The sequence below is a fragment of the Perognathus longimembris genome, chromosome 15, assembly GCF_023159225.1.
Source record: "Perognathus longimembris pacificus isolate PPM17 chromosome 15, ASM2315922v1, whole genome shotgun sequence".
In the NCBI taxonomy this organism is placed as follows: domain Eukaryota; kingdom Metazoa; phylum Chordata; class Mammalia; order Rodentia; family Heteromyidae; genus Perognathus; species Perognathus longimembris.
Genome location: NC_063175.1, coordinates 51313181 through 51329059, shown reverse-complemented (window position 1 = coordinate 51329059; position 15879 = coordinate 51313181).

Below are 15879 nucleotides of genomic sequence, written 5' to 3'. Positions count from 1 at the left end.
TACAGTACTGAAATTTTATAGTCTTTGACCAACATTTCTGCATCTCAGCCCCTCACAATCACCATCCTACTTTCTGTTCCTCTGAGTTTCACTATTTTATTTTCTAAATGTGAGTATGTTTATTGCATTTTTCTTTCTATGCCTACTTACTACAGTTTATGTCAGGTCATTCAGATTCATTTGTGGGTTTGCAAATCGTTGATAAGACTCAATTATATTCCACTGCATGTATATACAAACTTTCTTAAGCTATTTGTTCTTTTCTAGACATTCAAGTGGCTGTCATAGCTTAGCTAGTGTAAATAATGCTACATTAAACATAGGACTATGTAAGTCTGTATAAAATACATTCAGATCCTTTAGTGATGTGTCAAGTATCTATAAATAGTGGATGGATCAAATAGTGACTCTACATTTACTTTTTAATTTCTAGGAATCTCCACCAGTATATTTCCTTTTGTATGCTCCATTTTCACCAACAGTTTGTATAAGTTTCAGATTATGCAAATAGCCTCACAGTTTTTATTAGCCATTCCAGAAGTGTGAGATGATGCATCATTATAGTTTTGGCTTGCTCATGCCTTGTGATTAGTATCTTTACATAACTAAAGGTTATTTGTATATCTTCTATAGGGAAAAGTCTAAACCTTTCTTCATCCGCTTTAACTGGGTTATTTGACAAGTTTTTATTTTATTTTGATATGATTTGATTTTTTTCTGGTTTATTTGTAGATGTTCTTCCTTCTATTTTGGGTTTATTTTCTGACCATTTACTTTGTCTTTTACCTTGCAGTATGATGCTTTCCTCCTTATTAAATATACACTGAACTATGTGCTATGTGAATGTTGTCTCCTGCTTTTATCTTCTGGCCTCTCTGACATTGCATTCCCTCTTAATTTAGCCTTTGCTTTAACAGTACAAGAAATGTATCCAATGCCTAACGTATGAAACTGTAACCTCTCTGTACATCAGTTTGATAATAAAAATTTGAAAAAAAATAAATGTTCTGTGAACTTGCTCTTGAGTGATTCAATATTATATTCTTTATATTGCACCTTGTTTACCACAGTCATCTTTACAATTTATACTATTACATATAAATTGAGCATCTACAATGTTATGTATCCATCTAAGAACTCTACATCAATAGTTCTAACTTTTTAAATACTGCTTAAAATTTTTCTACATTTTACTAAGTATTTTTTGTCTCTTTTCTCAATACCAGCTAATGGCTTTAATATAAAGGACTATCATCTCTCCCCAAACTGTGCTCATTGCTGGATTCTGTCTCTAGTTCTGTTCCCATTAAATCTCTCCTTCACATACTTACTGCAGGAAATTGAAACCTGAATATGCATAAATCCTTATCCCTGTGATGATCATCATCGGTATATATTTTTGCCTTTGTAGCTATAAGTGGAATTTTCTAGAAATGGAATTGTGTTTTATTCATACATGAATATTATTAGCACAGTACTATTCACATAAATGAGGAAGCAGGTAGAAATATGTTGATTGAAACAGAAGGCAATGCCATTTGTCTTTGAAGACGATTTAAATTCCTCTTCTTTGAGTTGAAAGAAAGGTTAGACTTGCAATAAATTCAATTTATTGCATTTGTTCAGTAATATTTATTAAGAAGCATCTTAGCCCATTTGGGCTTCTATGGCAAAATACCTTGTGCTGGGTACTTTGTAAACAGCAGACATCAATTACTCACAGCTTTGGAGGCTGAGAAGACCTCAAGGCATCAAGAGACATGAAGTCTGCTTGGAGATGCTTTCTGGTTCAAGGATGGTGCCTTCTTCCTCCATCCTCACATGGTGAAGGAGACAAAGCAGCTCCATGCACACTCTTCTGAGACATTGAGAAAGGGCTTTCACTCCAGCCTTGAAAGAAAAGCACTCTGGACTTTTACCAAAATTTCTTTTTTTATGAATTTATTTATTGTCAAAGTGATGTACAGAGGGGTTACAGTTTCACACATATGGCAGTTGAATACATTTCTTATCAAACTTGTTACCTCCTCCCTCATTGCTCTCTCATTCCCCCCTCCCCATCTCCCCCCCACACACACATGAGTTATACATTTGGATTAGGAAATATAGTTTTATATGTATTGCTGTTGCATTGGTTCACATTTTACCCTTTGTCTCTGCATTGCTGTTATTTCCCTTTTCTTCCCTAGTCCCATTAACATATATACAATACCCAGGGTACATGTCCATTTCTTAATAGTATCACATTGAGTCTTAAGGTCTACAGTTTAGGTTTTCAGTGGATTATATGTTAATACCACAGCAATTAGCTTCTCTAAAGCAGACCCTAGTCCTGAAGATATAAAAAAAAAAGTTATATATTTGCTGATAGACAGACAGACAGACAGATAGATAGATAGATAGATAGATAGATAGATAGATAGATAGACAGAGTTTAAATTCTTGGTTGATGATATATACCAAAACACATGGGAAGGAATAAGACAAGGAGCAGCAGAGTATGCAGACCATAGTGGATGGTGATTGCAATTTTAAATATAGTGAACTGGGCAAGTCAGGTTTCCTTGAAATATTATTAAAAATAGCTAAAGGTTAGAAAGCATGCTATTGTGAGAGAAAATAGGAAGTCCTAAGTGCCTGGGACTTCAATGTCTTTGTGAGTTTATAGAATTTGACAAGATAATGTGGTCAGAGTTTCACTGAGTGATAGTAGATATGTTTTCCAAGTAGAAATGCCCTTATAATATATACTGTTTCATACCATAGAGGCAATATATATATATATATATATTTCAGATGAGAGAGAGAAAGAGAGAGAGGGAGAGGGAGAGAGGGAGGGAAGGAAAGGGAGGGAGGGAGGGAGGGAGGGGTAGAATGCATGCTAATAACCAGACTAGTAGTGTGAGGACTACAGAGTACAAAAGAGTATCTGCCTGTATTGCTTCAGAGGAAGGAAGCACCCCAGGTAAGAAGGACCCAAGTTTCATTTGGAGTGAGCTGATAGACCATAAATTTCTCAGGGCTCACAGGAGATGTGTTAGGATTTGAAGGAGTGGAAAAATGGGGACAAAATGAAAGATATATGGAGATGGAATGTGATTCAAGTGTGGGCAGTGGGAAATCCAAGAAGCCTGGAACCCCGGTAGTGGCTGACACAAACAAGAAACTGGTAACAGGCTTAATAAGGTTAGTTCTGACAGGTCTCAAAGTACACAGCAGTGGGGAGGGTGTAACTGTGATGGATCAGACCCCATTAGACTCTGCTGAAAAAGTTAGATGTAAGAGAGAAAAATCTTACCTTCTATGTATTGGTCTTATTCCTCTAGATACTTGATGGGAATTTCTTGATGAGGTCATTATTTTGATACAGAAACTTTAATATAAAGAGTAAAACCAAGAAGTCAGAAAGTATGCTTGTTTCCAGAATGATATAGCCTAGAACACGAATTTTTATTTTTTTTAATTTCCTTTCCAAAATAGGAAGTGGCCTTCCTGAATTTTGTTATCCTTTTTTTATGTGATTTTTTTCTTTGCCTTTCTAAAATATGTATTTTTAATTTGCTGCTAGAATTTTCTCCCTGGTATTTTTTCTTCCAGTCCCCTATTCCTTGGAGAGTGGAAAAGGCTGTATGTGGAAACAATATGAGCAGGCCCCCAAGAGGAAGATATTGAGCAGCTTCAATGAATGAGGGATTGTTAGAGTGAAATGCATAGGAGGAAACACGAAGAGAGAGGGGGCAGGTGGGGAGTTGTAAATTTACCATGCAGATCTTACTACAAAGGAGAAGGAAAGGACTTTAGACTGCAATGCAGTTGGATAAGGCTGTGGAGAGGCCTTTATACCAAAGTGTCTGCTGTTGTTATAGATGTGTGAATTACCTGAGAAGCCACATATAGAAGGATAGAATCTTGGAGTTTTTATTAGAGCATTAGCAGTCTGCTGGCAGCCAGTTGTTACAAAGGCCTACAGCCCACAGATACACTTAACACTATCAGGAAATAGGCCACAGAGGGAAGAAAGAACCAAAACCATGCCAACGAACCAATCCAGCTATAATGGAGAACTGATTTGGGATGCCATGATGACCAGAGACAAGCCAGGAGACAGGAGACAGGACGTGAACATGGAGACAAGACATGTGGCATGGTGTAATGGCACCTGAGCTGGCCTGACTCTAAATAGGGTCAGGACAGGGGTCGGGGTCACAGGAAGCTCCCAGTCCCAAGCATATGACTGACAGGTTCAGTAATCTATAGCCTGTATGCTCATCCCTGTCTCTTAGGACTCAGGAACACCCATCACCTGGGGATGGGACTTCCCTTCCTCTAGGAATCCAGGCACATGCATCAAGACAAAATGCCAGAGAGTACAACTGACCATGTAGCCAATGGTGGTGCTGGCCAGATCTGACCTCCACATTACACTGTCAATGCAGAGTCTTACAGCAGTGTCTGTGCTGTACATAGCCACTGCCTGAGAACAGCCAAGTGAACATTTTCCTTGTGCAGATGCACTGGAGGACTCTGAACAGGAACTGAGGCTGTGAGTCTAGCACATTCCCTCCTGTAGGAAATCTGAGCTGTGCCTCATTGGCCACAGTTATCACCACGCCTTCCCAAATATGCTCAGTTAAATATAGAGTAGTACAGTAAAAAAGAAGGGCGAGTATGTGTAGCAAAGACAAGTGCTGGGTAAGAAGAGTGATGAGCTGTGGGAATCTGGAGAGCAGCAAGAAGCCTTTCGAGAAAGATTGGTTCTGTGGGTTGAATGGTGTTCATCAATATACTCATTGATTGCAGCCTTATTCCCAGTACGGCAGAATGTAACTGTGTTTGGAAAGAAGGCCTTTAAAAAAGATAAGTTGAAGTGAATCTCCAATGGATGAACACAATCCAGTTTTATGCGCATGCCTACCAGGGAATATTCGAATTTAAAAGCAACACCAGGAATGTGTATGAAAAGATGCTCTGGGGTACGTTCATCTGAAAGCCAATGGAGCAGCTTCAGGGGCCAGAAACTTGAGGACGCTTTCAGACATCTGTCATCTGCAGGCCGTTGAGGAATTGGCTTGAGAGAAAACAGGTAAGATTCTAACCATGCAAAGTTCAAAGTCATGACATTTCTAAGGAGGAGACTTAAAGACACTTCCTGAGAGAATATAGAAGCTATAGAAGGCAGGGTAAGACAGGAGAAATTCTTACAGCATATAAGGTGATCCAGAAAGCCTCTGAGTTCCCCAATCAGGTTTACTATTTTTGCTAGCAGGGACAACATTTACTTAGGAGCTTCCTGAGGTTGGAAACTGCGGCCCCTTGGAGAGGTGATCCTTAGAGATCCTTCCTTGTTGCATTGTAGAGGTCATTTAAAATGAAATTTTGCTGGGCACTAGTGGCTCATACCTGGAATCCAAGTACTCAGGAGTCTGAGATCTGAGATTTGAGGTTCAAAGCCATCCTTGGCAGAAAAAGTCAGTGAGTCTTATCTCCAATTAGCCAGCAGAAAATCTGAAGTGGCACTGTGGCTAGCACCCAGGCCTAGAGTTCAAGACCCACGGCAGACAAACAAAAAGAACAAAAGAAATTTACTGGGGGTAAATGGACTCGCAGTCCATATTATGCTCTCATTTAAAAACAAAGAAATGTGGAATTTTAACATACCTTAAGTACTAATGTTGTTACTCTTCTGAAAGTATTCAATCTGGCAAAAATACTGCATGATATACTTTAAAAAGTCCCAATTTAATAAAAATCTAATTTAAGAAAAATCAAACATTGTTAGAGTAGTTTCCCTTTTGTGTTATTAACTTTAAAATTCAAATTAAAGACTTCTTTACATATCAAACTTAGCATTATAAAAATTAATACCCAAGGCCTTCAATAAACACAAACAGATGAGGGTCAGAATTAACCAAAATAATTACTACAAACTTACAAGTGAAAGGAGGACATTTATGTAAAAGAAGTTATATAATTCCCCATTTTGTAGGTTCTGAGAGGGAAGAGTTATATACATGAGCTAATTTAATAAAATCTATACATATGGATTAATACGTGGTACCTATTTATGAGAGAGATTTGTTTGGCAGTGCCATTCTCCCAGTGGGTCAATTCCTCTTTGAAGTTAACCCAAGGTAGCAACATAACTAATGTAACTTTGCATAAGGATTCTGTCACAATGAGTAATTGAATCAGCTCATGAATAGTCATGGATTTTATTTGAGAAAAAAATACATCTAGAATCTTATTGAAAATTGGGAAATAAATGATATGTGCAAGATTAGTGATTCTGAAAATGGAAAGCGCAAAATAGATTGACACATGTAATAGCACTAAACGGACACTGAGCCTCCACAATGAAACTCCTGTTTTCAGGCTGCAACCTGCACTCCACTTTAGCAACTATAATGAACCAAGAGGTTGAATCGTAATGAACATAACATAAAGCAAATGTGTGTGCATGCAAATACTCTCCTTACCCAGATAATCCTGACGTAGTACTGACACATGTTACTGAATCACAGAATTCATTTATAATGACCTGAATTATTTTCAAATGAATTTAAGCCTTGTTATTATTTCCACTAAAGATTAACATGTGTCAGAATTAAGATACATGGGTATTTGACAAATGGTGATGAAGTTGAATGGAATTCAAGTTATGTTAGAGCCAATAAGTCCTATGAATGAATGCTAGACCCCAACGCTCAGGCCATGTTGGAAGATTCCCAAAAGACTGTAATTTATACATGAAAGCTCTTCTATTCTCAACTTCAACTTTGCCACTTGCCTTTCCTCTTGTATTAAATATCAAATCGTATGTACAGTGTTATTTTAATGGAGGATCCCTGTCTTCAAGTTTGAAAAACATCACCTTCTCAAGTACATTACAATTACAGGAAAAACACAGAGCATAGATATGAACTTTCTCTTAGAAGAAAGTAATCACAGAATTGGTTAATTCTGAATTTTGGGAGATTTGTTTTCTGAGAGCAATAGGAAAAAATGAAATCTTTACTTGGAATAAGTATGTTTCTTAAGTTGGAATCATCTTTAGAAATGTGTTATAAGTTTATTTCAAAAAAGAATGATCAGAATTAATTTTATGAAAGGGAAATGAGGTAATTCTAACAAGAAATTGGTTGGAGTAATCATGGAATTAGTCTTAGTTAATGTTTTGTTTCTCTGGCATTAACTAATAACCGAGAGAGACTTTGCAGAGCTGTTCTTCTGGGTTAAGATTATGGCAGTTTTTCTACTGTAATAAAATCTCTGTTTGGGAATTTATTATTTCATTTCAAGCCTTCTCTGTAAAGTGACACTTGGTAGACAAACTTTGCCTGGGAGATAGCTTCTCCTTTTTAAATACACAGGAATGTGACAAGTAGGTCTCGCAGTAAGGCATATATAGTTCTTCTCATTTAACACAGTATGTTTATTTTACATAACTTAGCACCTGATATAATACTGGGAAACTATAGAATATTTGAACTTAAGAATGCAGAAAGTCTCATTGGATGTGGCCTATTCAAATCACCAAAATAATGCACAGAACTTAACCTTTGATACCCTCAAGCCCAGAGATTCTAAATAATTTAATGTAACCTAATATTCATAGATAATGGAGAAATCTCTTGAGGCCAAGCCAGTTCAAGTTTCTTGGCATCTGTGCTATTTTTGGAGGTAATAAGCTATTCAGTACTTGTTCAGTGTCACAGACCTCATGTTTACACCATATTACAAAACCTGGTGACAGACAGCATAGCTCCAGCTGGCAATGTGACCTTTCTTTCCCCTTACTGCTTCCATGCAAAGAAAGCACTTGCTTTTCAGACTCCCTCCCTGCACTTCCCTGGCTTAGAGACTTTGTGTTAGCTGTGGTAGAGTCAATGAATTAAGTGACAATGTACAGATTAGACACTGAAGTGCACATGAAAGTTATTTATATTCCTTCATATCTCCTAAATGAGTGAATTGCTATCCAGTGTCTGAATTGAATTAATTTGGTCAAATAGCAACAGGGTCAAATGGGAGGGACGTTTTCGTTGACACCATGCTAAACTAGGTTTGAATTTGTGCCCAAACACTAACTGGCGGTAATGATGGTGAGCTGTCATGAGTACATTTGAGACTCAGTTCCCTCCTCCGCAAACAAAGGATTGTAAAACTTGCTTCCTGCTTGGGTTTTTATGAGCGTTCTAAAGTGTGAGACAGCCAAAGGCACTTGGTGAATTGTAGATGTAATGATAATTGTAAGATTAAATCTTAAGGAAAAATAATATTGATGAAAGCATTAATTTTGGTAATTGCAGTAGTTGCTAAGAGAGTTAATGGTCTAAACTGCTCCATCCAACAAATCTCCCCGCTGTAGGATGGAGAGGATGCAGGGAACGTGGCCAAATAATCATCCTCTTCCGAGAGCTGCTGTCAGGGGCTGGGGCCAAGCGTTGTGTTAGCCACACATAGTCTCTGGATGCCTTATGCACATGCCTGCGTTCCTCACAGACGAGCCAGAGGTATTTTTAAAAAAGGGAAAAAGAAAAGGAAAAGTCATTTTTATCAATCCGAGTTTTACAAAACAGTATTATTATTCCAAGATAGTATTATTATTCAAAACTGTTATGAGAAAATTCCTGAATGGGAGAGAGGGAAGTTGTGTAGATGAATAAATAGAATAAAGTTTGAAACCTAGAATCAAATTCATGCTTTCCCTGTACAGCACAAAACCGTAGAAAAGGCCCACAGCTTTTGATGAAATGTGTATACTTTAAATGTCAGATCTTCATTTTTAAAAATTTTTGTTTAAACACTTACAATATAAGGAACTAATGACACATCTAGAAGGTCCCTGAGCTTGTAAGGTCGATGGACAAGTGGGACCCAGTTTCCTCAAAGGTAAAAGTGTCAGATCTGATCGTGTGTGCACGCTTGTTGGATAAAGTGTCTTCACATGTTGTAACTCACGGCAGGCATTACTTTTAGCTACTTTGGACTCGCAGTATCACTGTTCAAAAACACTTTGTGGAACAGCAGGACCAGCGATTTCAGGACATGTTCAGAATCCATTACAAACAATCTGAGCTGGGAAAATAATTGAAATAAGAGTGTAAATTTTGATTGATTGTTTCTCGGAGCTTCTGCCCTTTAGAGAAATGCACCTCAAATACCTGTGTGTGCCCTGCATTTAAAGCCCTAAGTGCACAGTGGCTTGCATGCTCTCTTTCCTGCCCGGGCAGAGGCAAGGAGGCACGATCGTGAGGACTGTCAGCAACTGTAGCTTTTCATTTCAGAACATGGGGCAAGAAGGAAACAAGAGTCTCCTCAAGATATTTGCTTCTCTGGCACAAATATACAAGTCACTAACAAATGTATTACTATATACCAGCCATTTCAAGTAGCTAAATTAAAGGGATCCTAGCAATAGGTACAATTAAATGTGTAAACATTTCAGAAAGAAAAGCAGACTGATTATTGCTGATCTGAGGTTTGAAGACTAGGATAAACTTTTGGGGGATTCTGCCTCCAAAATACATTGTTTAGAAGTGAAATGAAGAGAAATAAACCAAGTGAATTTCCTTTCAATAAAAAGCATGGTGCAAAATATGGTATTTTTTTTCAAAATATATTATATTTTCTGAGTCTTTGCTAGCCATAAGTTTCTAATTAAGCATTTACCCTTTTACAACACATGTCATTTTTAGTGCTGTTCCTTTGGATAGTATGTTGCCATAATGTACAAAGAAACTAAATTATTTTTCCCTGGAATAATTTCTAGAGAACTATGGTAAAACATAGTTACTGTGGGTAATGAGGTCATCTTATTCTTGAAAAATATTTAAAAAGTAGATCCAAAACCCATAACATCACAAAAAGATGACACTTATGTGTGATGGAACATATACGTTAATTGGCTAGACTTAACCATCTTATATAATATGCTTTAAAACATCACACTGCATACAATAAATGCATAGAATTTTATCTGTCAATTTAAATATAAATAAAAATGAGATTCACCAACAAGTACATGTTTACATTGTATAAGAAGAAGTTTGGAATACCCTTGAGGAAACTATATATTCTATTATTGTTTGTTTTTAACAATAATTTATGACAATAATTAAAATTTAAAAGAACTAAGTCTTAAACAAGTAATAATGCCAAGAAAATAACTTTCAAACCCAAACCTCTGGGGATTTCATTACCTGCTCTGTGCATATTCCCAGCTAGCTGAGCCTTTCGTATAGAAGTATTTATTCAGAGCAAGACAAGCAAAGGGCTATTTTCTCACCCAGGTATATTTATTCAGTGTCTTTGGGAAATATCTGGGCTCTCTCATTTTATCTTTGTTGTACAGAAAAGAGAAGAGCTGTAAGTTATCAAACATCTTCCCATGCTCTCAACCAAATGCCCCCTTCATGCATATGTAATATTTATAATGCCAACTACAAACTCTCTCCAGAGAAATGTGTCTACGAACCATGGTTAATATGGACTCCAGGGAAACAGGAATTGTTCTTAGTGGAAACCCATTGAGTTGGCCTTGTTTATGGTTGGTAGCAGCAGAGGGGTATTTGTGAAAAGGAGGAAAGAAAGAAAAAGGCAATTGTTGCTTTATCGGAACACTAGACATTCAAATCATGGCAATGTAATTGATTAGATTTGATTCTGAAAAATACAGAAGAAAAATGAAAAAGAAAATTGATGGAGGATAACAAACTATTCTTGGTTTTAAAAATCATATTAAACTAAGTGCATAAAATCCATTTAAATAATAAAAACAACTATTTCAACCTGTTTGCATTCAACTTGCTGAAAACCATAAGTTAAGCTGGACATATATGTCTTTCATAGAAAAGTATCTCCCATTTATGGTGGTAAGATTACAGTAAATTAATGTCATCAGTGATTAAATATAAACACACATAAATGTTATACATACATAAGCATCTATGTGTGCACAAGTATGTAGGTACATAGATATTCATAAAGATATGCACAGCATATTTGAAATGTATTTTAGGAGCTTGATGGTAATGCTACACACACACACACACACACACACACACACACACACACACAGATTTTGGCCCAAACTCCTCATACAATATCAAGAAATTTTGAAGGGGAGTAGTAGTAGAAATTGAAAACAAGAGGGTAATATGGCAAGTTGGCACATATAATAAATGTAATATGCTATTTAAAAATTTCTTAGTTCAAAAATAACCCCCCTACCTAGGACTTGTGAAAAGCATTATGATAAAGTATATCAAAACTCACCATTTCCATTCATGTCCCTGCATATTGTATAATTTCATAATTTCTCTTAGTAGTTGAGTAATTTTAATTGTGTATACATGTATTTTTTTCATTTTCTTTATCCTGTTATAGTTTGACCAGTACCTAGGCTGGTTTGACTACTTTGATCCGAATGATATCATCAGAGTATTTAGGAGCTAGGTTCATATAATTAGGTGTTTGCCTCACTAACAAAAGGAATTACTTTTTATACAATTTCAGGACAACTAATAGTATTTGTGGTAAACCTAGTTTTCTTTCCAAGTTTCTAATGTGTTCCCTGATGATGACCTTACATGTTTATCAACTTTACATAGTTCTAGAGGAGTTACCATTGAAAGAATCAATTTATAAGAATTGTTAACTATTAGGAAGAAAATATGCATGGTCTTGAGCCATGCATGTCCTGAAAACATCTAATTCTGAGAAGACAGTATACATGAGTAATTACCAAAATTAAAGGTGATATATTTAAGAGTTTAGAGGAATGTGTTAAAAGTAGAGTATATACATAGAGCATATACTCACATAGAAAATCAAAGTTTTATATGAAAGTATTAATCACGATTATTTTCAAGGACAGTAGGCAAGTAGAGTGGAGCTATAACTATGACCAATAATTGGTTAGTTGTTCCAAAGAAAGCTCTAATCAATTCTTATTAGGTCAAAGTACTACCTTTGAAGAACAGTGCTATATATTCCAGTACTATTTATATTATTACAAAACAAGGAAATAAGCTGGGTGCCCATGGCTCATGCCTGCAACCCTAGCTACTCAGAAGGCTGAGATCTGAAGAAGGAGGTTCAAAGCCAGCCCAGGCAGAAAAGTCCCCATTGCATTCTTATCTCCAGTTGACCACTTAAGAACTGGAAGCGGAGCTGTGGCACAAAGTGGTAGAGTGTTAACCTTCAATGACAACAAGAAAAATAAGCAAATGAAAGAAACATGGCTATGAATACAATTATGCTGAAAGCATTGCAAGTGTATCCAATCCACAGGGCTAAGACAGCATGTCACATGGGACCACACCAAGAGTTAAGGATTCCTTCACACCGGGAATCTTTTATCCATATTATCATAAACAAAGAAAAAATCAGATGATTTATTTCTATTGACTTAACGTTGCTTGATAAAATTAATCATTCTTTAACACTTAACATGTGTATGCAAACAAGAAAAATATATGCCCTTTCTTAACACACTAACAAGTATCTCTGCAAAACACACAACACTTTTTAAAGGAAAAGGCTAGGTTTCTCACAAACTGTTAGTTTACTCTATATCCAACTACTATATTAAGCAGAGCAATACTGAAGAGTAAAAATAATGAATGTTTATTTAGAAGCTCCAAGATTACAGTTAGGAAATCTAAAGACAATTTATTAAAGTAGTCAGTTATAAACCCAAAAGAAATGTGAAAATACTTTATCAAATAAAAGTGTTTAGCAGATATAAACCCAATGGAAATCCGTGTTCACATGCTACTGACAAGTAGAAAGTAAACAAAGATATAAAAATAATGTAAAGGAAATTATGAAACCTGTCTGTCTGGAGAAAGGTAAGTTCAGTAGACAGAGAGAGATTCCAAGAGTGCCTAATTTGCCATGGCTCAACTGATGATTATTTTTGTATTCTAAGAGAGTGCTGAAAGTGCTATGTACTTATTAGAAACGGTGCTTCAAATTTTGAACGGTGACCTTTTCTTAGACTAATGATACATGGTGCAATACTCTCCAGTAATGCTGAGCTACAGACACTTCCAGAAGGCTTCATGAGAAAACAGTGGTACCCTACTAGCTGCTCTGTCGCTGAGCTATTCTATTCAGCAGGTTCGATGTGATACACACACTTTAAATCATGATATTTTCACCCTAGGATGGGTTGACTGGAAGGGAAGTGTCGGGATCTCTGAGGACCCCTTCTCCTCACTTCCCAGGAGGAGATGCTCAAATGTTGGGGTCTCTAGGACCCCTTCCCCCCATCTCCCGGGGGAAATGCCTGAACCTCGATTCTATGCAGAAGGAGTAAGGCGTGTCCTTACCGGACTGCTCTAGGCTGAAGTGGGATGCTGAAATCCCTTCCTCGGCCCCTCATAATTCAGGAAACGCAGGACAAAGATAACGGGGAGACGGCTGGATGGTTGAATGAGTCTCAAAGGATTTACTTGGGAGGGGGGTTTATATAGCGGTAATGGCGGGAAAGGGAAGGACTTGGGCCATTGGCTAAGCCGGGCTGCCCATCAGATGATGTCATAAAACTTCCTTTGTGGGCTGGACAACCCTATCATGGTGGCACCCACGTGTTTGCCCCCCCAGGGGCGGGGGGGCTTCTTTTCCGGTTGAGGCAGGAAGGTGGGAGGGCCTCGCTGTTACACTGTCCCAGGGCTGGGGGAAGGGCAGCCTCTCGCTCTTGGTGCCCTTCCCCCACCAAGGCCAAAACTGAGTCCCCAACAGGAAGCTCGTCATCAGGGAATACATTAGAAACCTGGAAAGAAAATCAGGTTTGCCACAAATATCATGAATTGTCCTGAAATTTTATAACAAGTAATTCCTTTTGTTAGTGAGGCAAACACCTAATTATATGAACTTAGCTCCTAAATACTCTGATGGTATCATTCGGATCAAAGACTGGCATTGGCAGATGCTAACTAGAGTAATTAAAATACGATCCCAGTGGTTGAATCTATAGAGATCATTCACATCAAATTAAAAAACCGATGCTTTTAATCTTCTGGTCAAATTCAGATTACTAACATTTGGTTGGCATTATGTTTATTCATGTTTGCCAAGCATATTGGTACATCATTTTATTTTTTTATGATGTCTGAGTCACTTGGGTATCAGAATGGTGCTAATATTTAATGAACTTGCAAGTGTTCCCTATTCCTGTAATTTTTGGAAGAGTTTAAAAAGTACTGGGATAGATTTTGAGTATTTGGTAGTTTATGTGGGTCTTTATCTGGTTAAGCTTTTACTTTTTATTGGAAGAATTTTTATTATTGATTCGATCTTCTTATTTATTGGTGGTATATTTGGGCTTTCTAGTGTTTGGACTGGAGAATTTTTTCATTTTAACAATTTTTTCATATTGCCTTAATTATATGGCCCTATAAGAAGTCTGGTGGAAATTTAGGGATATTTCTTTTTATATAATTTATTTTTCTATTCAGCCACAGAGTAAAAAAAAAAAAAAAAAACTAATTTTCTTTCTGACAGATTAGCAGGACTTCTCTATTTAGTCCTTCAACAGGTATTTGTTAAATGCCCACTTTGGTAAGATGAGGATAAAAAATACTATGCAGAGTTTTGCCTCAGTGTGTACTACATTGAAATCCTTAGGTATCCTGACCTAGTATTTGTTGTTAGAATTTGCTTTAGTGATTCTACCCTAAACAAGATAAAGTCCTATTAATTTTAGTAAGGATAATATATACATTAATAAACTATCCATTGAATATTCTGGGTTAAATTATTACTCTATCTCTTACTCACATAACCTCAGACAAATTATTCACTCCCTGTAATCATTTTGCTCATTTGTAAAACAGATAACAATAAGAAGTATTATAGGATGTCTATTGGAATAGAATAATTGACAAGAAATAAACACTGGACAATGCTGAACTATGGTAATGATTATTTATTATTACCTAAAAACTGGTTGCAATGTATTACATCAAGTCTAATTGTTTCCATCTTTCTTATTTGCTTTGCAAAGGCTTGATTGGATGAATAAAATGTTTAGAGTGAATAAAGAACACTACTTCTGGGGCTGGGGATATGGCCTTGTGGCAAGAGTGCTTGCCTCATATACTTGAGGCCCTGGGTTCAATTCCCCAGCACCACATATACAGAAAATGGCCAGAAGTGGTGCTGTGGCTCAAGTGGCAGAGTGCTAGCTTTGAGCAAAAAGAAGCCAGGGACAGTGCTCAGACCCTGAGTCTAAGCCCCAGGACTGGCCAAACAAACAAAAAAACAACACTATTTCCTTCAATATTTTCAGTATAAATTGCACCAAAACTCAAAGAACATGAATGAGATTCTTTTAAAATGTAAATTTCATCCCTTTTGTTTCTAATACCCCAAATATACCCTTCATAATTTTAATTCTTTATCATGTTTGAATAGAAGAGTGTGAATACATTTCAAAATACTGTGAAAAGTTACAGAATGTGGTGCTCCTTCCATCTTTCTCCCTGATATCAAGAGATTAAAATTTACTTGCTGTGTTCGCATGTCCACACATATTGAAAGTTTTTACAGAGGAAGAAAAACAAGGTGTGAATGCAAAGAACCTTTCCTACAAACGGTAAATACTCAAGTTCCTTTCTGAAGGTTCTTTCTGGGGTTTCATCTCTTTCTGGTTTCACATGATTGCTTCCGTACCATTAGCAGTGAGTCTATTCGAATATTAAAAAAAAAATGTAGCACTTAAGAATGCTCTTTGGCACTTCAAAAGGCCATATATTAGAGAGCTAATTGGTATAGCTTTTACAACTTTCACATTGATTTTTTTCCATTGATTTTCCACCTTCTTTGAGCTGCCTTTCCACCTCACATCTAGGAGGAACTCCACATCTCAGT